Raw genomic sequence first — 24,720 nt, 5'->3', positions numbered from 1 at the left:
GGTGCTCTGGGTTATTGCCTGGTGCTCATGCACCACGAAGGTGGCCCCTCGTGTCCTGCAGCTGGGGCGGGGGGAAGGCTTTTTTGCCCCCAGGCTGGACCAGCAAGTGTCCCCGGGGTTTTTTGCCTCCTCTCCAGCCGAGCACAGCCCCTCCATGGGGCTGCTTTGGGCTACTGTAGCCCAAAGGCAGCTGCTCGTGCTCCACGCAGGTGGCCTTCGTGCCCCACATGTGGGGGGAGGAAGCCTTCTGCATTCCCAGGGTGGCCCCAGCATGGCCCCGGGACTTGCTGCTTCTCCTCTCTTGCATGGAGCACCCCCCCTTGCCACGTCTTCCCTGGCCCATTCTGGCTGGGTTCTTGCACGGCTCTCGCCCCACCATGGCACTGCTCCTGCCCCAGCTTTCCTGTCTCAGGCTGCAAGGGAGGGTTTTTCCAAGCTAAACTGAAGGATGCATCAGCCTGCTGCTGGCTACATGTGTGCATCGGGTTAATACTTTTTAGGAAAAGGAAATACAATCTAAATTAGACTAAAAATAACTAAGCTAAACTAAACTAAGGTAAATAAAATAACTTTATTTAGAAATAAATAAAATAATCTTTCCACCTGCAACCTGATTTGTGTCTTTGAAAGTGCTTTTGGTGCTGAAAACACCTTGGCATTTCAGGTAAATAATGGTCTCATCGTTACACGACTCATCGTGAGTGCAGGGAATGCAAAGGAACAGAACAGAATAGGGCAGAACAGTTATGATATGTTACGCATATAGTTCTGCATGACAAGCTGGGACCTAGGTCTGAGAGGCTATCTGCAGTGCAGGTCCCAAGGGAGGCCGGTTCTGGGCATGAGGCCTAAACACCCCCTCTGGATCCTGACAGAGTAGACCTGTGATCCTCATATACTCTCCTTTAGACACGTATGAGGTGCCACTGGAGGGAGAGCATTGGGCCAGATGGACTCCCATTGGAGTGCTGCTGTTCTCAGGCTCTCGTGTTTGGTTGTTTCTTCCAAAAGACACAACTCAGCCATTTTAAAAAACTAGTATTTGCGGGAGGGTTGCAGTTGGGAGTGGCGTGCCAGCCAGCACCTCCAGATCCCTCTCCCAGTTTGCATTTGTGGCTGGCACTCCTCCATCCCGGGTTCAGAATGCAGCATCTGCTCTTGTTCAGTTTCATGCCATTGATGATTGCCCAATGCCCTAGTCTATCTAGATCCTTCTGCAAGACCTCTTGACATTGGGGCCCATGAGTGGATGTGGCAGCCGCGCCGAAGGACACCAGTCCTTTGCCTGGCAGACCAAAACTCATCTGTGCTTCCTTTTACTGAGCATGTGATGTGTTTCTGTAACACAAAGAAGAGATTTCAATCCATCCTCTCCTTTTCCCCTTGGCCCTGCCCTTCTCCCATCTAGGGAGGTCGCTATTTCTTGATCCTTTCCTTCTAAAACCCACCCTTCCCTTTTGGTACCAACTCAGAACACTGTGTGAATTGGCATTAAGCTGCCCCTGCACAGCTTCTCCTGTTTCTGCCTTCACTTATGAAAGCTGTTGCAACTGCATCACTGCTGTAGTTCGCTGCAGCTTGCCTTCCTCTGCCTGGGCTGCGGCTCTGGTGTTTCACACCGGTGTCCTCAGCACATGCCCTCCATTGCACTTACCAATACAGCTGTGATGTGAGGAGTTATTTGCACTAACCCAGGAGATAGGTAGAGATGTAGATATAGATGTACAGATACAGCTATAGATAGAGATATAAATGAAATAGCAATAGATAGATTGCGTGTATTTCTCTTTGTGTTTATTATTTTTCCCTTGTTTCCAAGAAGTGATTATGCTCACTTTCTACCAGAACTGGGCAGAGGCAGTAGCATTTTCGACTATTGTGTGTGAAAAACAGTGGGTTTGTTCTTTATTTAGTCAGTGTAGCTTTTTTTTTTTTGCTTAATTTGTTAGCACCTATAGAAATTAGAGCAGTAGTTATGACAAATGGACTATGTAATTTGAAGATTGTATTTTGTCACATATTTTAGTCACAAAAGCTAGTTGAAATCAATTGTCCAAACATTCACTTAACATATTAATAAGTAATACAGGGAACTCTGAGCCCTCTTGAATTAGATATATTACATCTTGTTATAAAATTTAATGCCAGGCTTAATAAGTCAAAGTATGCTCTGGAATAAAAATACATTTATATGCTACTATATTGCAACTAGGATTCTAAGCCAAATTAAATAAAATCAAAACAAACCAACAGAAAACAAAGAAAGCCACCAAAATTCCCACTATTTAGCTGGAACTGTTTAATATCCTCCTGTGAAGACAATTATATTTAATTTCTTAAAAAGGAATTCCCAAATTTATTTCTTCAAAGTGAGTATGTTTTTAAGAGTTTATTTCTGAACTCAATTTAATTTGTTTTGACAACAGTGGTCCTATTGCAGGAACTGTTTTGGTACTTACCTGCAAAATCAGTGTCTTCTAGGACTCCTTTTTTTTTTTTTTAATGTGCCAGATGGTCTGTTCTCAGGTTTTCTGATAGAAACTGTAGAAACTGAGTGAAATATCAGCTTTTCAGAAAGGGAAGATCCTGTTTCCAATTCAACACCATTAGCTCTGCGTATTTTTCGTAGGACAAGTTATTTTTTAAATAAGCATATCCCATCGCTATGTTAATCGAATTTAACTAACAAAAGCTGAAAATTTCTGCATAAACATCTTTTGAAGAGAGAAGTATTTTAGAAAAATATTTATTTCTTAATTTACAAGTACATTTTCAAACAGTTAAAAGAGAGTTAATAAAAAATAAATGGCTGATAAGTTGCTGGAATTTGATTTGTTAGAAGTCTTCTTAGAACCATAGCCTTGAACTTTGTAGTGTGTGTATAACCAGCTGTAGTGTGCTGTTGAACCCTATACTGTTTTCTTGGTCTTATCTAATAATGAATTAACTACTTTCTAGAAAACACATCTAACAATATCAAGTTACTTTTATATTTATTTTATATAGAGTTTTATATTTGTGATATAAAGAAGTTCAGTCACAGGAGGTTGAATTGAAAATAATGCTGAGAAATAGCCAAGATTTGCATGTTGAGTTGAATTTCAGGTTGAAGATGGAAGAAGTCTTCATAATGCTCAAGCTGGGAAAGTTGGGGCTGTTCAGCCTGGAGAAGAGAAGGCTGCGTGGAGACCTCATAGCAGCCTTCCAGTATCTGAAGGGGGCCTATAGGGATGCTGGGGATGGACTCTTCATTAGGGACTGTAGTGATAGGACAAGGGTTAAAACTTAAACAGGGGAAGTTTAGATTGGATATAAGGAGGAAATTCTTTCCTGTTAGAGTGGTGAGGCACTGGAATAGGTTGTCCAGGGAGGTTGTGAATGCTTCATCCCTGGCAGTGTTCAAGGCCAGGTTGGATGAGGCCTTGGGTAATATGGTTTAGAGCAAGGTGTCCCTGCCCATGGCAGGGGGGTTGGAGCTCGATGATCTTGAGGTCCTTTCCAACCCTATCTATTCTATGATTCTATGATTCTATTAGATTGTTTTTCTACTGTTGCTGTCATCTTAGAAATAAATAATTTGAGCCACATGGGCTTATCTTAAATGCTGTTTCTATCTCTCCTGTTTTGTGACTATTTGAAATAGTTACTTGATTGAAAAAGCTACTAGTTTCGGTCCCTTGACTTTTTCCCATATGGAAATTTTCTGAAGAAATCAAATGCCCTGGGTCACTTGAATCCCTTTAGGTTAAATTAAAAAATAAAAAGTATAGATTCATTTAGCATTTTTTCATCAAATGTCTTTATTCTTCATCCAAAGGTCAATTCCAGAAGTCTGGTACTGAGACTGCTACTCCAGCTTCCTCATTGCTGCTGATGCCTGGGCCTTATCCCAGCGCTACCTGAGTGGAGAGTATCATTCTGAGGACAGCTGTCTGCTTTGTGTTTGAGCACCTCCCACTATGTAAGTTAATTTTTCCTTTTTTTTCTTTTTTTTAAAGCAAACTGAGTTTGCTTCATTTACATTAATGTCATAGTTGCACATTTAGTATATGTTAAAACGTTTGTGGTGTCTTTCCTGTAGTTGTCCAAAAATTATTTTAAATAACCGTTCTGTAAAAGAAAATCTTATTTTACAAACATAGGTGCTTTTCTTTCTGTGTTAAATTTTAAAAGACAAGTTAAAATGTTGACTGTAGTATTTGGTTTTAAAAGTGACGGATAGCTGTACTGAAGTCTGCTTTCCACAGAACTGGTAAAACATACAGTTTCAATGGGAGCTTTCCTTTGCTTTCTGCCATAATATACCCTAAGTCCTGACCTGGAGGGGCAATTCATGATCTAATTCAAACCTCTTCTTACATTAACAACATGGCAGTGTTTAGTAATGGTGCAGTGTTTGCTGTTAAAGACTTGCCAGTTTTGCCTTAAATAGCTAGATTATATTACCTCAGTTTGCCATATTCCCTCAGTTTAGTTTGGAATTACCTTGCAAATGTTAAGGTGATACTACTGAATTGTGTAAAGGAATTTGAAGGTTGAAATTCTAGCAGTATTGATTTAAAGTACTAGCACTGGTCTAGAGAAAAACACTACTTCAAGTGATTAAAGGTCAGGAAACTTGGTTTAATAGCAACAATTTTTTGTTTTTACTGACTTCCATCAGTGACCTTTTTTTTTTACTTCATACTGCTCTGGAGAATTTAAAGCCCTTTCTGAAGTGGTTTTTAGGATATATATGTGCTTGTGATTTTGTATGTATAGTTTCTCTACCTTTTAAGTGTAGTTAGTGTTTTCCAGTGTTGCAATAAAGTACAGAATACTATGCAGTACATTAAAGAAATAGAGCCTATGCATCAGAACAATTTTCATGCCTCATGCAATTCTTAATGTAAATTAGTAGGAACATTGGTTATCCATTTGAGAAATTGAGTTGGAATAAAAATAAAAATGCACTTATGGTATGTGGTGCTTTGTGTATCATCTTGGGAGTGTTTTGCTGTTTATCTGTCACTTGCATTAGAAAAAGCAATCACTGGCTGCAGGTGACATTAAAAATTAAAGGTTAACCTCAATTTCTTTACTGACCAGACGTGGGGCAGAAAGTTCTTCTGGATGTGTGCCTGAATTTTGGAACTGTCAAAAAGAGTTGAAAAGTAGAGACTTATGCTTTTGGTGGCTTAAGTCTTTTTGTGAATGCATGTGTGGTTATACAATTCCACCATTTTCTATTGATTCACATGATTTGGGATTATCTTTTTATTTTGTTACATAGAAAAGGTAATTACAATTTGAAGTATTACTAGAAAATACTTGCATTTCAAAAATTAGTGTAAATAGTTGAAAATTGCTGTAGCAGCTTTTGAATATTCTGCTTAGCTCAGTGTACATTTATTATAAGACAAGATTTATATACTTGTAGTCTGGGAGATCTTTCTTGAGGCATTAAGGCTTTGGACAAAGTTAGCCTCTACCTCATGGTGAGTTCAGTTTGAACCAAATTCAGTAGTATAATGCTTCCCTCCTCTCACAGTCCAAGTGTTGTAGGCAGCAGTCAGACCAGTGAAGAAGACTGGCTTCAGGCAGCGTGAGTTTCCGTGTAACCTGCCAGATATGTTTTATTTTTAAAGCAGGTACTGCACTTTTTCAGTGGTAGACCAGGCTGCAGACAAGTCTTGATACTTGATACACAAACTTGAATCTTTGGCTGCTGCTCTTACCTTCCATTTAATCTCTTAATTTTTACTTACCCATGCAATAACATAGTATGCATATAATCAATAGACCTGCTGCTTCTTGTTAGCCATTGAGTGAAAATGAACAGGTAAGAAAGAAAAATGAAATTGCTTGTTCTGGCTTTATGATTAGAATAAACTGCCAAAAATACAGTTTTCTTTTCCCATCCCCTTATTTGGTGAATGGTGAATCTCTTCTCTCCTTGGCCATTTTGACTTTTACAGCTCTTAGGAAAACAAGAAAATAGAAATTTCATTAACGAAAGCATTGTAATTGGCATTTTTGAGTTACACATTTAAGATACATATATAACTATTTTAAAATTATGTGTCCCTGTGCTTGCTTCGTAGTAAGCTTGACACAGTTGCTTGTTTCAGGACTGTTATACTGTAGATTTTTCAGATTTTGAATTAAATCATGTTAAGAATTCTTTGGTGGGAAAGTGTTAATCCTAATTTCAAGTGGTTTACTTATTATTGCTAATTTGTTAAACCTACATTTAAGACCAGCCATTTCTCTGAAGACATAGTATTTGTAACTGCCACTTATTTAGTTTCCTGTATTTCCTTGTGCTTGAAATTATTCCAATCTTCTCCAAGATCGGTTTTACTTAACACTTCCCTTTTTTGTGTTGACATAATAATGAAACTGGTCAAAGAAGTTTTACTACTAAAATCAGATATAAGGAACCTGAAGTACTATGTATCTTTGAACACAGTTCCTTTGACTTAAAGAGTAATTAAATCCCATATAATATTGATAAATGTTGGCTAGCAGCCTGGCTTTGAAGCTTTTGTTTCATAATCTGGGTTATGAAACATCAGGAAACATGAACAGTATTTTTAAAGGAAAGATCTCAGATAATTAAATAGTGCAGAAGTGGTTATAATTTGAAATCCAGTACTTTCTAAGAAGAAATCTTTATGTGAATTTTATGTATTTTCTTACAGCCTGTAGGATAGACAGCATTTTAAAATTTGTCAGTTGCTTCCTTAAATCCAACTAAACTTCTTTATCAGTCTAAAAAGCGTTGGTGACTTCTGATCATGTTACAGGCCACATCTTTGTGGAGCATCTAATGGATAATTTATCCATTTGTTGCAGTTTTATGCAGCTCATAGAGATCATCACAAATCTGTATGAGCAGAAGATTTTAAGTATTTCCAAAAAACCCCACCAACATGCATTCATTGCAGTGTTTCTGTTGTTGCTGTTTCTACAGTATGGGTGGTCCATGCACCAATGTTTAATTTCTTTCTTTATTGCAGAGATTGGCTTTAGAGAGAGAAATCCATAAACTTGAGAAATTCTTTCTGAGATGTAGAAAACTGGCAGGACATGCAGCCTCAAAGGATGGAAGAATAGATCCAGGATTGAGAGTTGTTTTTCAAAGCACTGAAATCAAGTTATATCTTTTCCCCAGAAGGATACATAGCATCACCTCAGGACTAGTAATTCCTATAGCTTTATTTTCAGTAGCTGATTGTCCTGGTGAGGAGTAGCAGAACTGTGTGTTATTAGCCCATTCTCTCCAGACATCCTTTCTTCTCTTTTGCTACCATATCAGGATTTACCCACTTCATGTAGCTGGTCCTCACTTGGCAAAATTCGTACTGCTTCACATGCTTGTTAATTCAAGTTGCCTCTGGCAGTGACTTTTGTGTGCTGAATCTCCCTTGCCTTTGCCTCCTGGCAGGCTGCCCCATTTGTCTCCCGAGTCTCATTTTGGGCAGTGTGGCTCTAAACCCTGAGCTGGCCTTGGTCAGAACTCAGTCAGATCTGACAGAGCTTTCTTCATCGTGCTTGGTGTCTGCTTTATAGTTTGTTTTCATTTTAACCAGGAAACCAGCCTCGCTAGTTAGAAATCCCGGTATTAAGAAAGACCTTACTACTGTTTTTCAATACTTACAAGGGATTTATGAGAAAGGTAGAGAGAATTTTAGAGTTTTTTCCTCTTAAATTATACAGATTTGAATGTCTGAACATAAATTAAATGATACTGACAGGTACCAGTGTGGATGCCAACCATGTGCGGAGTCCAGTCCTTGGGACTGTATCTCAAATGCAAGTAGCAGCATTTCTTGGTTGTTGTTGTGACTGGCCAGCATTTGTAGTTAGATAGAAAGCAGATGAATAAAGCCAAATTAAAGTGACAGTGATGACCAACTGCCTACTAATTTAAAACCCTCTGCAGATTGCTGAGTGCTATTTATTAAATGAACACATATATTAAACACATACATTTGTGCATTTCTTTAAGGTAATAGGAGCTATGAGAGTCACAAATCATTCTTTATTATCAGTGCTCTATTGTATATGAATAAATTAATGAAGAACTTTATATAAAACTCAAAACTTTCTGAGCAACTTCATGTGTTTTTATTCAAGGTTGCATTGAGTGTTGTACAGTACATGACTTCATATTAAACACTTTCTTTGAGAACATAATGTTTCTACAGATTTACACTTTCTAAAGAAGGATTAAAATATTGCCATCAATTTTTGCAGTAGCTTTCTCAATGTTACGTGTCTGATCTTCTAAGATCTTTTCTAATAAGCATTCATCTAATAAGCATTGATGCTGGTACGAATGATAAAACTAGACTTAGAAGAAATGGATGAATGTTATTTTACTGTTGTTGCTCTGGAGCATGTGTGTCTTGCAATATCGAGATCTTATAAAAGCAGTCAGAAGGTTAGGTGTGTCTTCAAAGTTGCCTTATTTCTTGTGTTTTGCAAAGGAGTTATAGATCAGCTGCAAGAATTTGTAATAAAAATGCTCAAACTTTATCTTGGTGTGTGTTGCGGTTTAAACCCAGTCAGCCATAAATCACACAGTCGCTCTCTCACTCTCCCCCTTTTTCTTTCCCCCTGTCCTGGAGGGCTGGGAAGGAGAATCAGAAGAGTGCAACTCCCACGGGTTGAGATAAGAACAGTTTAGTAACTCAGGTATAACACAAATCACTCCTGCTACCACCAATAATAATAATGATAAAGGAAATAACAAGGGAAGAGAATACAACACCTGAGCACCCGCTGACCGATAACTCCCCCCACCCTGCCTGACTGAGCACCGACCATTACCTCCTTCAACCCCGCAGTGAACTAGCCCTTTCGGGTAACTCTGAGTTACATCCTGGGCATGACGTGCTGTGGTATGGAATACTTCTTTGGTCAGTTTGAGTCAGGTGTCCTGTCTTTGCTTCCTCTTGGCTTCCCTTCCTCCCTGGCAGAGCATGAGGCTCAGAAAGTCCTTGGTCAGACTAAACATCAATGTTATCAGCTCTGTTCCCATGTTGAAAGTCAAAAACACAGCGCTGCACCAGCTACTAAGAAGGAGAAAAAATGACTGCTACTGCTACACCCAGGACAGCATAGAATCATAGAATCGTTAGGGTTGGAAAGGACCTTAAGATCATCAAGTTCCAAACCCCCTGCCATGGGCAAGGACACCTCGCTCTAAACCATATTACCCAAGGCCTCGTCCAACCTGGCCTTGAACACTGCCAGGGATGAAGCATTCACAACCTCCTTGGGCAACCTATTCCAGTGCCTCACCACCCTAACAGGAAAGAATTTCCTCCTTATATCCAATTTAAACTTCTCCTGTTTAAGTTTTAACCCATTACCCCTTGTCCTGTCACTACAGTCCCTAATGAAGAGGCCCTCCCCAGCATCCCTATATGCCCCCTTCAGATACTGGAAGGCTGCTATGAGGCCTCCACACAGCCTTCTCTTTTCCAGGCTGAACAGCCCCAACTTTCTCAGCCTGTCTTCATATGGGAGTTGCTCCAGTCCCCTGATCATCCTCGTGGCCCTCCTCTGGACTTGTTCCAACAGATCCATGTCCTTTTTATGCTGAGGACACCAGAACTGTACACAATACTCCAAGTGAGGTCTCACGAGAGCAGAATAAAGGGGCAGGATCACCTCCTTTGACCTGCTGGTCACGCTGCTTTTGATGCAGCCCAGGATACGGTTGGCTTTCTGGGCTGCGAGTGCACACTGCTGGCTCATGTTCATTTTCTCATCGACCAGCACCCCCAAGTCCTTCTCCACAGGGCTGCTCTGAATCTCTTCTCTGCCTAACCTGTAGCTGTGCCTGGGATTGCTCCTACCCAGGTGTAGGACCTTGCACTTGGCATGGTTAAACTTCATGAGCATGTTAATGTAGATTGTTTTAGAATCCCAGAAATACGTTCTATAGTGGGATCCAAGCTGGAGCCAAGAAAAAACTGTCATTCTTTTGCAGCTGTATTTGTGGAGGGGAGGACAGAAGAAGAAAATGCTTCTCTTTTTAGGTGAATGTATTTTTTTCTGTAAAATGTAACAAGAAAAAGTAGATCAAGACACTCTTGCTTGGAGACACTCATCCCAACTGACAGGAAAGTGTTTTTATTGAATTCAAAATCCAGAGGCAACAGTATTTCTTTCCTGAGTAAATGGTAAGGAGACCTTAATTACACATGGCTCTTGAAAGCACAGATTGTACTTAGTTTTCTTTTGGGTCATTTAGACTCAGACTTTGGAAAGTATTTTACTTAAAACAAATGCAGGAATAATTTTCTGAGTTCTCATTCTGAGTTTTCCTAGTACAGATAAGTATGAATATAAATACTTGAACAGGAAATTAGTGGAGTGGTTTTATTAACAGAAATGTCATACAGTATCTTCAGTTGGATTTTGGATTCAAAACTTTAAAAAGCAAAAATATTTTAAAAAGTCATTTACTTCATAAAAAGTAAGTTTTGAGAAAATCAAAAGAAATGGCTAAATGTTTAAGTTGTGAATCTGTATCTACCTATGTCGAATTAAAATACAGTGCTCCAGTTGAGGATATTTCATAGTGTGAAACTTTGCTCCAGATAAATAGTGACCAGCTGGATGAATAGGGACCAAATAACTAAATATAATAATCTATATTCATTTCACGTATTTCATGAATGAAGCATAACTGCTGAATGAATTTGTGGTTATTTTTTTATGCATGGAAACTATAGTTATGAAGGCTGCATGTATTTGTAGCATTTTGGAGGGAAGCAATTGTGGCTTTGTTTGTTTTAACATTTAACTTTTAACAAGGATATGCAATAGACTAGCATAAATGTAAAAACATTCTTATAAAAAAATCTTTTTCTTGTTCCAAAAGATAATGCACTATAATACATCATGAAAAGGATTAACTATTTCATATAAAAAAAAGTGCTAATATTCAGCAGATCTGAATACAGGGATCTGCCTTACATTCCTAGATTCTTTAAAAAAAAAAATTACAAAAAAAAAATAAAATTTTGTAACTTTTCTGACACTACTCTTGTGATGTAATGGCTTTCTTGAAAGTTTATATGCAAGAACCTGAAACACAGAATTCATGCGTGAGCTTCTTTGAAGAATTGTGGTAAAAGCTGCATGTAAGACTTAGGCACTATTCAAATAGTTTTCAGCATCTTATTTCTTGAGACGGTTTTAATTTTTGTAATTAATGTTTAAAGTTTCAGTAATCCCTGCAGCAAATATTAGGGAGTGATATTAGATTGACTTCACTGTTTCCTTTATGAACAAACTCTGTGAGTTTGGGAAGGTCTTCTCGATATCCCTGAAGGTTTGGCTGTTAAAATTTCCACAAAATAAGTCCCCTTTTCACAGTATTTGTAGGGTGCTGAGAGGAAGGGATTCCTGTTTGGTAGCCGTAATTTGGACCGGTGCAGCGGTGATGCCTCTACTGACTTCCCTTTTGCTAGGCACTCAGCAGAAACTTAGGAAATTTAGTACTGTATGCAGAAAATAAATGGGTTTTGCTGGTTTTAGCTCGGATAGAGTTAATTTTCTTCATAGTAGCTAGCATGAGGCTTGTTTGGATTTTTGCTGAAAGTGGTGTTGATAACACAGGGATGTTTTAGTTACTGCTGAGCAGCTCTTACACAGTATCAAGGTCTTTTCTGCTTCTCACCACACTGCACCAGCAAGCAGGCTATGGGGTGCACGAGTTGGGAGGGGACACAGCCAGGATACCTGATCCCAATGGGCCGAAGAAATATCCCAGATCATATGGTGTCATGCTTAGTATATAAAGCTGGGGGAAGAAGAAGGAAGGCGGGGACATGTTTGGAGTGATACTGTTTGTCTTCACAAGTAACCATTATAAATGATGGAGCCCTGCTCTCCTGGTGGCTGAACACCCATCTGCCCATGGTGAATTAATTTCTTGTTTTGCTTTGCTTAGTGTTTGCAGCTTTTAGCTTTACCTGTTAAACTGTCCTTATCTCAACCCACTTTTACGTTTCCGATTCTTTCCTGCATCCCACCAGGGGTGTCAGTGAGTGGCTGTGTGTGGCTTAGTTGCTGGCTGGGTTTAAACCATGACACCGGCTCAGTTAATTGTGGAAAATAAAGTGATGCTTAATGGAAGAGGCAGTTTCGTGAATGGGTTATCATCTGAGTCCGTACATTCTCCAGTCGCCAAATTGGAACATAAACTTGGAGTCCTGAAAATGCTGAAAAGCTGAAAATGTCATACTAAGCTCTTATCAAAACAAAAAACCAGGTTCCTCATTTCAAAACAAGTTAGAATATTTTGACCAGTTTGATTTGTCACTATTTAATTCTGGAAGCATAGGGGGCCTTTGAGTCAGATTTACATGTCAAAAGATTGAAGGAAATACTTAGCTGACCATCACAGAAAAATTCCAACAAGTCATACATAGAAGTGCACAGGTTTTGTAAGTGTGCATGTGTTGAGACGCATGAGAGGTGACTTTTCCTTTTAACTGAAAAGTTAATTTGGCACTCTGAGGATGTTTAATAATAACTCTATACATTTGATGGAGCAATAGCTCAGTTAATGAAAATTGATATTTTAAAGTTTTTCATTCTTGTGTAACATCCGTAAACATATTCCTAAGCTCTACATGCAGTTCTTTAATTAACATAGTGTTTCTAGGGTGTTTCATCAATTAATAGGAAATACATTATTTATACAGATGGGGGAAAGATTTCATTTCCATCAGCAATGCATTTGTTTGATTTTGGTGGGTTTAAAATGTAAGCCACTGTTTTGAAATCTGATTTTCAGTGCCTTCTTACAAATATCTGTAAATTGCACTCCAAATAAGCAGTGAGGTGCAGTCCAGCACCTTGTCTGTACAGCCATAAGATTAATTCAGAGGCAGAGCATTTTTTCCTTTTACAGAAGATTTGTACCTCTCTGATCACAGGACTTAGGTTCTTTATTTTTCATTGGTGTTTTCTCTCCATGTAATGTATGTAGCAAGTTAATGATGAAAAGAGTACTAAAGTATTCATTGAAACTGAGAATTATAGTATTTGGAAATGTAAAATCATAATTTACATAAATGTTATAGTCAAGAACATTATGAATGTAAATATGCCTTCATCTATTCTCAGTCTTGCAATGCCATTTGTTGTCCAGTGGGAAATGAAGAGTGATGTTGAGACTGCCATTTAACCTATTATAGCAGCCTAAAAAAATTAAATAGCCTCAATGTAAATATGAGGTGGGAAAAGAGTATTCATCTCTATTAAGTGGCAGAAGAAAAACATGGTAAGAATAACAGGCGAGTGGGTGGGCATTAAGCAGTGAAATCCCTAAATTCGGACTCTAATTATATGCACAAGGACAATTGCCTCCCACGTACTTAAACTGTTATGGGTTTTTCAGTCAGAAAATATGCTTCATGGTTCTTCAGGCACCAAATATGGATTTTCTTTTGCATTCTTTTTCATCTGATACATGACTCCTCCGCTGCTACTAAATGAGGACCTAATACTAAAAAGCTGTATTTGTTATGTTTTCCTTAATGTCATTTGATCTTTAGACCTTTAATGTTTCTAGAACTGAGAACTATGCTGAGGATGTCCTATCCATTTTATAGTACTATAAGCAGGTTGCACCATAATATTCAGATTATTTGGGGCACTTACTTTAGCTTTGATTTTTGTTTAATTGTTTCAGGTTCACATTAATGTTACATAGACATGTGAATGATTAGTGGTTGATTAAGCTATCGTACCATTTAGGTCACTTTTTCTTTGTTTCTTGATGATGTATTCTTGTAAAGAAAGATAATATACTGCACCATTTCCTAAAATTATTTTTATGTTACAGTAGATAAAATATTTTTTTCATATTGAGTAATAGGAGAAAAGTTTGACCCATGGAATCATAAATGAGAACAGTGTTGGTCCATAAAACTGTCTTCTAAAGTTAATTGTGTCTTTTAAAGGTAATTGCCGTTTCTTTAATATTAAACTGCTTTTAGTGCAGGAGGGATCATTTTAATTATTTAGCTATTCCATCTTTGACATAATACAAGGTAAAGATTTAGTTCCCTTTTTTTTGTGTTTTTAATCAAAATCATCACTTCACCTGCATTATGTCCCTAGCTAACCTGGTGTAATAATTAAGGTGATGTATTTCTAGACCAATTTTTTCTGATTTTTCTTTTCCAGTAATTGTGTCTTACTATCCTTTTCTATGCTTAATTAGGAGTTATTGACTGTTACATCTTTTCCATGTGTAGTAAGCTGTAGATCTCAATCAAGTGACCTCTAATCTTTCTACAAATAAACTAAATGTAGTGATCTTGTATATCTCTCACACACATAATATCAAGAAACTTTTCCTGTTTGTAATTCTTTTAACTCCTTTCTGGGTCCTTTTAATTTCAACTTGCTTTTAGATTAATAATACTAGGCCTGGTTATGGCATTCCAGTGATGCCATATGTGCAGATAATTTCAGGTATTTAATAGTACCATATATTTCCCTGTAATGCACCCTGGGATTGTTTTGAGCTTCTTGGCTACAGCAACATAGTAAGAACAAAAAAAGCAGTGGGTTATTTACTATGACTTGTAGGTTCTTTAGGAATTCACTGCTTTCTAGGATGTAATCCTCCATTTTACATGGCCTGTGTTGTATATGCTTAATATTCATAAGGTAAATAAAAGAATGTAATTCCTACTCTGAGATTTGCTTAATTTATGTAGCTTATTGAAAGGATTTTTACTTACTTTGGTCATCACAGAGCTTCAGCTTTCCCCATAACAGTGAATCATCAGTCACCAGGTTTCATATGTGTTTTCTGTGATGGATATTTCGAAAGAGACAATAAAAGGGAACTTCACAAAGCATTAGAGCACTAATACAGCCCAAAGAAGGCTTATAATGTGTTTAACTTTTGCTGATGCCTAATGATATAGCAAAAAAGCACTCTTCTACAAGGCTACTTTTGAGATCCAAAGGAACCAGAGGAATTGTAAATAATACATAGCATATCTTGGATTATTTTCTTTTAAATTTTAGGAGTAGAAGCATAAATATCCTGTCTTAATCTTTCTCTTCCTTTTAGGTATGCTGCTTATTTAGCTTTTAGTAACTTGTAATTTAAGATCACAGTTATTAGGTGTATTTCTGCATTTTATATATCGCTCCCAGATGCTACAGTATTAGTTTTTATCACTGCATATTTTATGAAATGTCAGCCTTCTGTTGGCTGTTCACGCAGTATTGTTAGTGATCAAAGCCACAACATAAAGGAGAGGAATCTAAACAGTTGGCTTATCTTTGTCCTTCATTGTGACACAATACCATAAAATTACTTTACTATATAAAAGGCAAGCAAAGCTTCATGTAGCACACTCTGAAAAGGTGAACTTTTTGTTGTGCTCAACAAAATAGATAAACTTATCAGGGATTTTTTGTGTAAGGAAAGTACAGTTAGCAATGATATCTTTTCAGTTTGGACAAAGTTTTCCTCCTTTGCTGCCTTTTTAAAGCACAGTATTCTCTCTTACATTAAAATCCTATTATAAATCTGTCCATTAAAACTTTTTTAGGTGGAAGCAATGTTGTGTCCTTTAGAGTAATCTGTATGGTGTATTGTGGAGCTTCTCTGGGATACAATTAATCAAGGCAGGCTATGTAATTTGAAGAGTGATAATTGGGAAGGTAATAGTCTTTACATTATGAAAACTGCTGGTGATTCTCAAGTATATTTGGCTTTCTTTTTTTTTTTTTTCATGTGTGAGATTATTTTGAGTTTATCTAAATTTCTGGATAAAAGTGCCAGAATACCAGTCAGCCTTAATTTTTTCTGCTTGTCTAAGTGAGTTGTGTATCAGAACTGAAGTAATAAAGTAAGAAAAACTCTACAAGCTCTGGAGATATTCTAGGAATAAAAATCTTGAATGATTTTGATCAGCTGTTGTGTATGCCCTGCACAGCAGTTGGTTCAATCAATTTTATGTTTTGGGATGGTTTTATTAAAACGAGCTGCTGCTTTCAGTAAATCATTGTAAAGATGCTAGCTTTGTATATGCTTTTTGGAGACCTGCAGCTTACCAGTGCAGTCTGTCAATATAAACATACTTAGGTTGGCTCACCAAGAGGCTGGGCTGCATTAGTGACCCCCTTACAATGTGAGGTATTTATCAGGATCGGACAAAACATGAAAAATGAAATACGGCTTCATGATACGATAGTGGTGGAGAAAGTAAAGGAGCAAAAGTATTTATATTGTGTTGTGGAGGTCAAAGTCAGGCATAATAATAAACAAAGCTCTGGACAGTATCTCTTAAAAAAGACGATGCATACAATTTGATAGAATATGTTTGTGTTTGTCTTTCGAAATGCTGGTATTGTCATGCTTTTCAGTAACTTGTATGCGTTTATTCTCTCAGAGTATAGCCATATTTTGATAGATGCTCAGAGATTTTGAACAAACTAACAGTTCTATTTTTCTGCATGGCTTCTGATCAACACCGCCAAATTCATCCATTTTTTACTTGGCATTATGATTGAGATGGCCGTATTCTTCAATTTTTACTTCAAATCTGGAAGGGATCATTCCCATGTACATACAAATGTTTTATTCTTTCTTGATGTGCTTTGAAAACAAAACTTCTGTCAAGTGAGTTAAGGTTGAAGATATTTAGCATATCAGAAACATTATTAATTATTTTCAATTAATTTTGAAAAGTGGAAGCTGGGAAAATAAAGAATTCTGACAATAACAAGTAGTTAATCCATCACCTACCTGACAATAGTATACTCAAAATAGATCATCCTTCCTATATAAATACCACATCACACATAGTCTGCCTAACTTTCTTCTCCTCAGCCTTGCTATCAGCATCAAGTTCATGATCCTTCTCCAATAGGAAGAGCTAAACATTCGAAACTACAGACCTAAGACCAGATAAGGACTTTTTGTAATATGTTTCTGATTTATTAAAAAAGTAGGTCCCCTATTGTGTGTTTTCATCCACTGGTTACCTGAGAATGTGGATTTTACATGTCTTACATCCAGTGGGGTTCTGGTTTACTGAGGAAGACAGGAAAATCTCCAACCTGACCTGACTGTGATGAAATATTTGGACTTGCTGCAAAGACTGTGTTGCTTACAGCAATCTTAGTGTTCACTGGGGAAGAGCTGTGCTCCTAGGAAAGAGAGAGGTACACAGTTGTCTAAGCAGTCCTTTATTTAGGTACCTGAGAATCAGGAGGCCAAGTATGTTGACACTTTTCCTTCCAAGTCCATGAGAAATTCAGGTTAACGTGGAGAAAAGGCAGAAAGAAATGAAGGCAGTCTTTAAATTGAGTTATTTTTCCTATACTGATCTCAGTACCTTTCTCAGAGGTGGTTTCAAAAGTCTTTAGTTGGAGGGTAAGCATTTTATTCAAGGCTCCTTTTTATCTGTATATCTAAGATTGCTTCAAATACCTGATAAGATAAACAAATGCTAATGACATTTTAAGAGCTAGAAACATAAGGCTTATCAAGGCAAGTTCTTGTATCTTTACATTGGTGAATCTCTTTGATTCCTTGACCAAGCAGTCATGCATTCATTATTAAATGCACAGCTTTCACATATCCATGTACAAACCTAATATAAACCAATTGCATAGTGACCAAAAGTCTACTCAAATCTTGGTGAAGCATAATACATCATTTGGAAGATGCATTACTTGTTTCTGTAGTTGGTGCTCTGTGGCGCACAATTTCAAGCTTAGCATGAAGAGGTAGTAAAAAGATGGAATGATAGCTCTTTGTTAATATACTGGATATAATTAAGGTAGTTTGGTGCCATTTAACGTGATAGTCTTGAATTTTGATACGCCCTCATACAACAGATACACTTTAGAAACTTAATTTCACTTTATAGGCATTTTGTCTGCACATATGCTCAAAATAATTTGTAGATTGGTCCTACAGTTTGTAAGCATGTTACCTTATTTCCATAGAAAAAAAAACTTTTATGATAGTTTTGACCAATTGTCCCAGATGGTTGCAAAGGCATTCTTTACTAGGTAAGTGAATACATGTTTTTTTGAGCTTGCAGACAATGCTAGCACCAGCAAAACCAAAGGGGTTTTAGCCCTTTGTTAGTGTGCAGTTATCCTCAAATCTCTTAACTTGAGGGTTATAAATGTAACTGACAGAGAAAATTGAGTCAAATTCATAGTCACAAGTATCTTAATAAGATATAAATTGTTAGTTTAGACTTGATTCTCTGTTGATAAAAATTGTTTTTCTGAAATGTATCTGTATTAGTTTACACAAGGTTTATCACAGTGCTTTTACCTGCAGGATGTAGTAGTCAGGTTGCTGTTCTGTGCTGCAGAGAACTCAACAAAGGTGAGAAGTGCTTATAAACAAAATTATGTGCAAGAGATGTTATACTGCAGCCACATATTTAAGGACTTCATGTTGACCTCATCCTCTCCTATTAACAACATGCTAAACTATTTTGGAACGCTTGCATTTCCATTTTTCTGTGGGTGTGCATCTCTGGGCTGTGGAATTGGCAAAGAGAAAAGTCAGCGAGGTTTCTAAGAAGCTGTCTTCAACATACCTTTTTATTTAACATGCAGATTAGTATTAATGATGATTATGATGGAAACTGTGAGTGTTGGCAAGAGTTAAGGCACTTTAGTGGTAACAGTAGAATAACTTAGATCTTGTCAAAGCTAATGAAGTTTTAGTTCAGAATTTATTCATAAAATATAAAGTACAAGTGCTAAAGGCACTTTTTCTTTTTTGAATGCAGAATCTCAAGTATAGCTTAAATGGGAGGTATTAGAAATTCCTCTAACTCAGTATTAAGCCATGTCAGTTTTTCCCCAAAAAAAAATGTGCTCAAGGGGAAGCAATTTTGCATAGCAGAAGTTTATTTCCCTCTATTCTCTATCAACTAAGGGCAAACTACAGTGCTCCAAACTTTGTTACGATAGTTTCATTGATAGTGACCATAATGATGTCTCCTTAATGTATAAGGACTTAAAATGTAAAAAATGTGTCAGTGATGCAGTGATTCTCCTGTGGCATCTAGGATGTTTACTGAAAACCTTTTCCTGTACCTCACAGGTCAAAAACAGACCAGTGGAATTCGCAGTGATGCCACAAGTTGCTAGTTCATAAAGCCTTGCAAATTAGTGTCCAAATCAGGTGAGGAAAGGGGGTGGTATCTTGTCTGTTCCATCTGAGGAAGAGGACCTTGCTGGTCAAGTTTTTCACAGAAATGAAAAGGGGAATTGCTGGAAGGGGAGGGCAAGGCCCTTGGGCTTGGTGAAGAAGGCATCCACAGGCTCCTTCATCATTATTACTAAAATGGCAGTCTGGTTGGCCAGAAGAGTTCGCAGCAAGGGGGTGCTTTGTAACTGGGGCAAGATTGTGAGGATTAATGTTTGGATGTGATGCATTAATAAATCACAGTTTACATTTCTTACACATCTGCATTTGTAAGGGTTCCAGCTGGTATCATTCTTTGTGTTAAAAACATGCAAAGGTAAAGATGGATGCTTAGAAAGTTCAAAAGATCTGCAGATTGCTTCAGTTTGGAGGATTTTAACAATGATTAAGAAATAGGAATATCATAGAGATTCAGACTATATTAAATGTTCATTTTGCTCACAGAATGTGTATGCTGCTAAGCTCTTCCAAGTACATACTGGCAAAGACACAGGTTTTAGTTTCATTGAAGTCCATCCCAACTGTAAGAACATATAAATAATGCTCATCAGGTGCACTTTGTTTTAGTTGTGATATTAAAATGTTGCAAATACTATTCACGTATGAATGGAGAGTTCATGTTCCTAATTTTTGTTATACTCGGAGGATTTGCGTTTCAGCTGAAGTTTGAACATTTTTTAAGTCTTCAAAGGAAATGTAACATGTCTAACTTCTGATTTGGGGGCCATACAGTTTTCATAGCAATTGAGAAGGTTACTGTTTTAAAATACATGTGTGTCTGAGGTTGAAAGGGGTTAAAGAGAAGGAAGATAAATGCTTCCTGCATTTAATTCATGTGCCATTTATGTCATTTAAAGAATGGGTTGCTTAAAGGTGGGAGATGCACCACATTTCAGGGCTCCTTGTTGCATCATCTGCCAGTCAGTGGTGCCCTATGACTGTACAGAGAGCTCAGTTGCCTTTCTAAATTTGCATCTCATGAAACCTTGTAGGGAGAAGGTTCCGAGAGAGGACAGTTAACAGTGATAGGCATTGACCATGTCTTCTGCTTACTGGTGAGCTGTGCAAAATGTGTCTCCCTTCATAATGACTAAATTAGGATGAGCTCAGGAATATCTGAACTTTAGGCATGAGAGACTTTCAGACCCAGAAGGACACAAACGGATGTGTTTGGGCTTCACACCAAGACCATGCTGGCTGGAACAATGAGTAGGCTTCTGCCATAAATAGCAAAACAGGAAAGATCTGATGAGTACAAGACCTCTAACAGTGTCCTGCTTCCCTCCCCACCTCTTCATCTGTTTTGAATTGCATTCTAGATTTTAAATTCACACAAATGTAGATGATGTACAGCAAAACCAGTGTTTATATAGAATATATACATAAAAGGATGGCATATGCTTTTATTGCTCTTAACTTTAGATTTGTAGCAACAAGATGATAGAAAGATATGCTAAAACATATTCACAGTTCTAAGGTCTAGTAAGGAAGAATTTGATTGTATAAACATACACTGTTTTCCCCCTAGATCTGTGAATGTAAAAGGATAAATTCTTTCCACTCCCCTGACTTTATTTTCTCTTTGGTGTTTTAGTTTTTTAACTCAACAATTTGATATTGGATGAAGGACTCTGCCTTTATATGCAAGGTGAAAGTAAGAGATGATGAAAGTAGAGATGATGAAAGCTTAGAGGCTAAACTCTTGAGTTAATGTCTTGGGCAAGGATGGGGTGTCATTCCCATTCCTCTTTTGATTCTTGAACAGAAGACACTATTTCTCTGCGAAGTCCCTTAATTTTTACATTATAACCCTCTCTTCTCTTGGATAGTCTGACATATTTTGTTTACTATTCACCCACTATTCCTCCAACTAAATTTAATGCTTCATCTCTGCTGAGCACTCCACAGGAACACATGACTTAGGAAAGGGACAAAATCAGCAGAAAAATAGGTGGTCTGAGCATTTATGTGTTAAATATGCATGTTAATTAGAAAAAATTAGAAAAAATATGAAAACAGATGTTACATAAATTATTTCAGTCTCATGATAGTAGTAACTTATACACTGACAATAACTTTTGTACGTGCTTATGTATGGGTATGTCTGTTTCTGTATTTTGGAACATTTATGCAACTCCTACACGGATGGCACTAGAAAAATAACTTCTATCTTAGGTAGGCCCTCTGAACTCCACATGTATGTGTGGATGTTTCTCTCCTGTATTATACTGTGCATTGAGCTGCTGAAAAAAGGTTTCCGAAAAAGGCACTGCCAGCAGAATAGGTTGAAACTTAAGACTCATGGAAGGTATTTCAGGTAACTGGCATTAAATTAATGGAAAACATTTTTTCTGCATGTTGATACTGTACTAGGCAGCTGAAATTTTAAAATATACTTGCAGTCATGTCCTTTATTCTCTGACATATCCTATTCTTTACTGTAGTTTCTATTCTCTGGCATATCCTGTTCTTTACTGTGGTCTCTTAGTTCTCTCAGCTCCTCTACAGTAGAAGAAAAGCTTCCTGGGGCTTGCTAGTGAAAGGTAGTCCAGCAAAGGCAACTGAAATATTGAGAAATATGTTATCTGAAGAGAGAATTTTGCAAGTGGATATTCATGCTGGAATTTATCTGCTCTTAATGCAGTAATTTTGTCATCTTATAAAGAAGACACTTCTGACTGACAACCAATTTTCTGAATATAAATTCTGATAAAATTTGAATAATTACATAATTTCTGTCCACGTTAAAAAAACAGACATATGTGCAGTTCGTATTCTAATTATCACCACCAGAGACTGAAAAGTTAACTTCTTAAAAAATGAAGGCAATACAACACGCGGTAAAGGGAAACGTTGAAAATTAAAGACCTGAAGCCTTCTGTAAATTTTCAGATAATTATTTCAGTATAACATTCTATTTTTCTAGCTTGAGAGCTTTCATATTCTTTGAAGCCTTGTACATTTGTGATTTTGTGGGTTGGTTCTGTCGGGGGTTTTTTAATTTTTGTAAAATTCAGCATATACGGTAGAAAGGTAAAGGGCTGCAAGGAGACAATGAATTGTGGAAGAAGAGGGATAACAATATTTCTAGCAGGTTGTTAGTATTGAAGAGTTTTTAAAATAGTGTTCAGAGTATGCAATTGCTATTCTAGCAGATGCATTATGCTAGTAAATGTAGGAGAATGTGGTACTATATGAAAATGAATTACAGAAAACTATTAGGAAATCTTATTTATGTCTTGAAGAGGAAATATATTACCATAAATCCTACTTTATACCAATAAATCGTGTTGCCTACACAGAATTATTTAAACAGGAGAAAAAAAAAAGTCAGTGATGTGTTAATCCTTCACTGCACATGTATTCATTCACATTGCAAGAGTCAGATTGCATGGGGAGAAAAAGAAATTGTATAAAAGAAGCAAAATTGTTCCAGCTGTGTATCTTGAATTTTCAGGAAAAACTTCTTCAGAAATGTCAATATTCAGTATCAAACCCATAGTAGTGATGACTTCTAAGCTGGTTTGAGCTACTGTTTTTCTCTGAGATATTGTTGCCTTTTCTTTGCTAGTTTTGTATATTTTTGAGAGCAGGCTATCTTTAATTTCCCTATCGTCTCCTTGAGAAGTAATTTCCATATTGCAGCACACACAGGAGATTCTGTTCCCCTAGAAGATATGTCTTTTACTTTCTAGTGGAATAAGAACAGCCTTGACCTCTGAGCCCAAACCTCTTAGAATGCCCTGGTCATTTTAGGGAAGTAACTCTGTTGTGCACTAGCACAGGTTCTGGCTTTGGTCAGGTTTTTCTCCACAGATAGCTGAAATTGGTGTAAATCTTCATCATATCTTACTGCTCTTACTGTTGCTGACTTTAATAAAATAATAATGGTAAAATTGTAATTCCAGTTCAGGACAGTATCTACCAATAATTTTGTGGTGGTGGGAGGCAGCAGTACATCTCTATTAAGCCAGCCTTTTGTTTTAAGGGTGCATCTGTACAATTGAAGTGTATTTCACAAGTATTTTGAACCCCTACACTTTTGCTTCAGTAAAAGATGTGGCTGCTGAAATTTGCTTCGCCCACAGGTCATAGTAAAATTCCTTTCCTTCCAGAAAACAGGGGTTTCTTCAGGTAGCATTCCCTGTTATTCCTTGATCTGGTGACCTTCTTCCCAAAATCAAGAAGGACAATTCTGGAAGAAATCTGGAGAGCGCAGCTGCTTTGCTTTTGAAAACCACAACCTTACGCAGTTACAGCTAGACTTTTCCAAGGATCTCTGCTACCATTTAGGCATCAATAAATAATTGAAAAGAATTACAAAAGTGCTTGAATGAAATTATGGCATGTCACTTTGTTTATAAGTTCAATACCTTGTATTAACCCCATGGGCCCTAGCAGTGCCATTGATTTCAGTGTGTCTTTGTTACTGTCCAGGTACACTTAGAATTGGGCATTCAAGTTCTGACATGGCCATTTGGTTCTCTGGATCTGTGGTGAAACATGGATAATTACTGATGCAGTAATTCAGTCAACTTCAGCATTCCCTTTCTGTTTAGAAATTTGGGATCAAAGAACTCTTCTAAGATAAAGGCTAAAGATAAGGATGAAATGTGAGACCTGTAGATGGAAATGGTAAAGTTTTCTGGGTCAAAACATGTGAGAAATAATTTTCTAAAGATACTTTGGCTTTCAAACATTTCTATAACAATGTTTTTATTGTAAGTTATGGTATGAACAAAACATGGAAGTTTGTATTCTGTGAAAACTTTATTCAATTTATGGCTCTTTGAATAGCCAAAAACCTAGAAAATGTTGCAGTCCTTCTCATTTTTTTTTTCTTTCAGTATTTCCCACAAAAAAATTGCATGAAGATTTATGCATGCTGCTATCCAGACTGGTCTTGTCCAAGTATATTTCAGACTTTTCTCATTATTAAATGAAATCATGACAATTAGCATTTTAGACACGTGAGAAGAACTAAATGTTGTATCTCTGATTAAAAAAAACCCTAGTTTGTACACACACATATAGACAAATGCTACATTTTTACAAATGCAATTTATAGTAGTAAGATGATGTTTGTAATACAGTAAACATTTGTATTTCATGCAGTTCTTTTCTACAGATTTCAACCTGCCCTCAAAAAATCTCAAAGTACCTTCCATCCCAGCAATATTTGTTAGTATGAGTGTTTTTAATAATATATCCCTATTTATTCATATTTATTAATATGACTAACATTTTCATATGGGGCAGTTCTGTCTCATTCACTTTGCTGTGAAGGGTATGATTTTTGTAGGTATGTGCTTCCATCTGTCAATGCTAGATGATGCCGAATTGAAGGAATGTTCCTTGTGTTTGAAACAGAAGGCAGTGAGGCTCTTGGCTATAGCTTAGTTTTTGTTGTGAATTTGTTTCATGATTTCTGATTGGCTTTTGAGAGATCTCTGTCTGGTGTACCAAAAAAAAAAAAATAAATCTTGTCACAGAAA

The 24,720-nt window shown here is 37.1% G+C and overlaps 1 protein-coding gene across 6 annotated transcripts in view; it reads left to right on the top strand.

Moving 5' to 3' along the window:
- Positions 1–24,720, top strand: part of TBC1D5 (TBC1 domain family member 5) — a 403,210-nt gene that overhangs the window by 149,524 nt on the left and 228,966 nt on the right. For all 6 annotated transcript variants that reach the window (XM_061351052.1, XM_061351053.1, XM_061351057.1 and 3 more), the window contains one exon: positions 3,818–3,961. The gene's annotated coding sequence lies outside the window, so the exon portion shown is untranslated. Of the gene's footprint in view, positions 1–3,817; positions 3,962–24,720 lie in introns of those variants that run through there.

The sequence above is a fragment of the Neopsephotus bourkii genome, unplaced genomic scaffold (genome assembly GCF_033783945.1).
Source record: "Neopsephotus bourkii isolate Nb327-2 ecotype Australia unplaced genomic scaffold, CSIRO-AGI_Nbou_v1 NB_549, whole genome shotgun sequence".
Classification (NCBI taxonomy): Eukaryota; Metazoa; Chordata; class Aves; order Psittaciformes; family Psittacidae; genus Neopsephotus; species Neopsephotus bourkii.
This window is presented reverse-complemented; position numbering and strand designations above follow the sequence as displayed.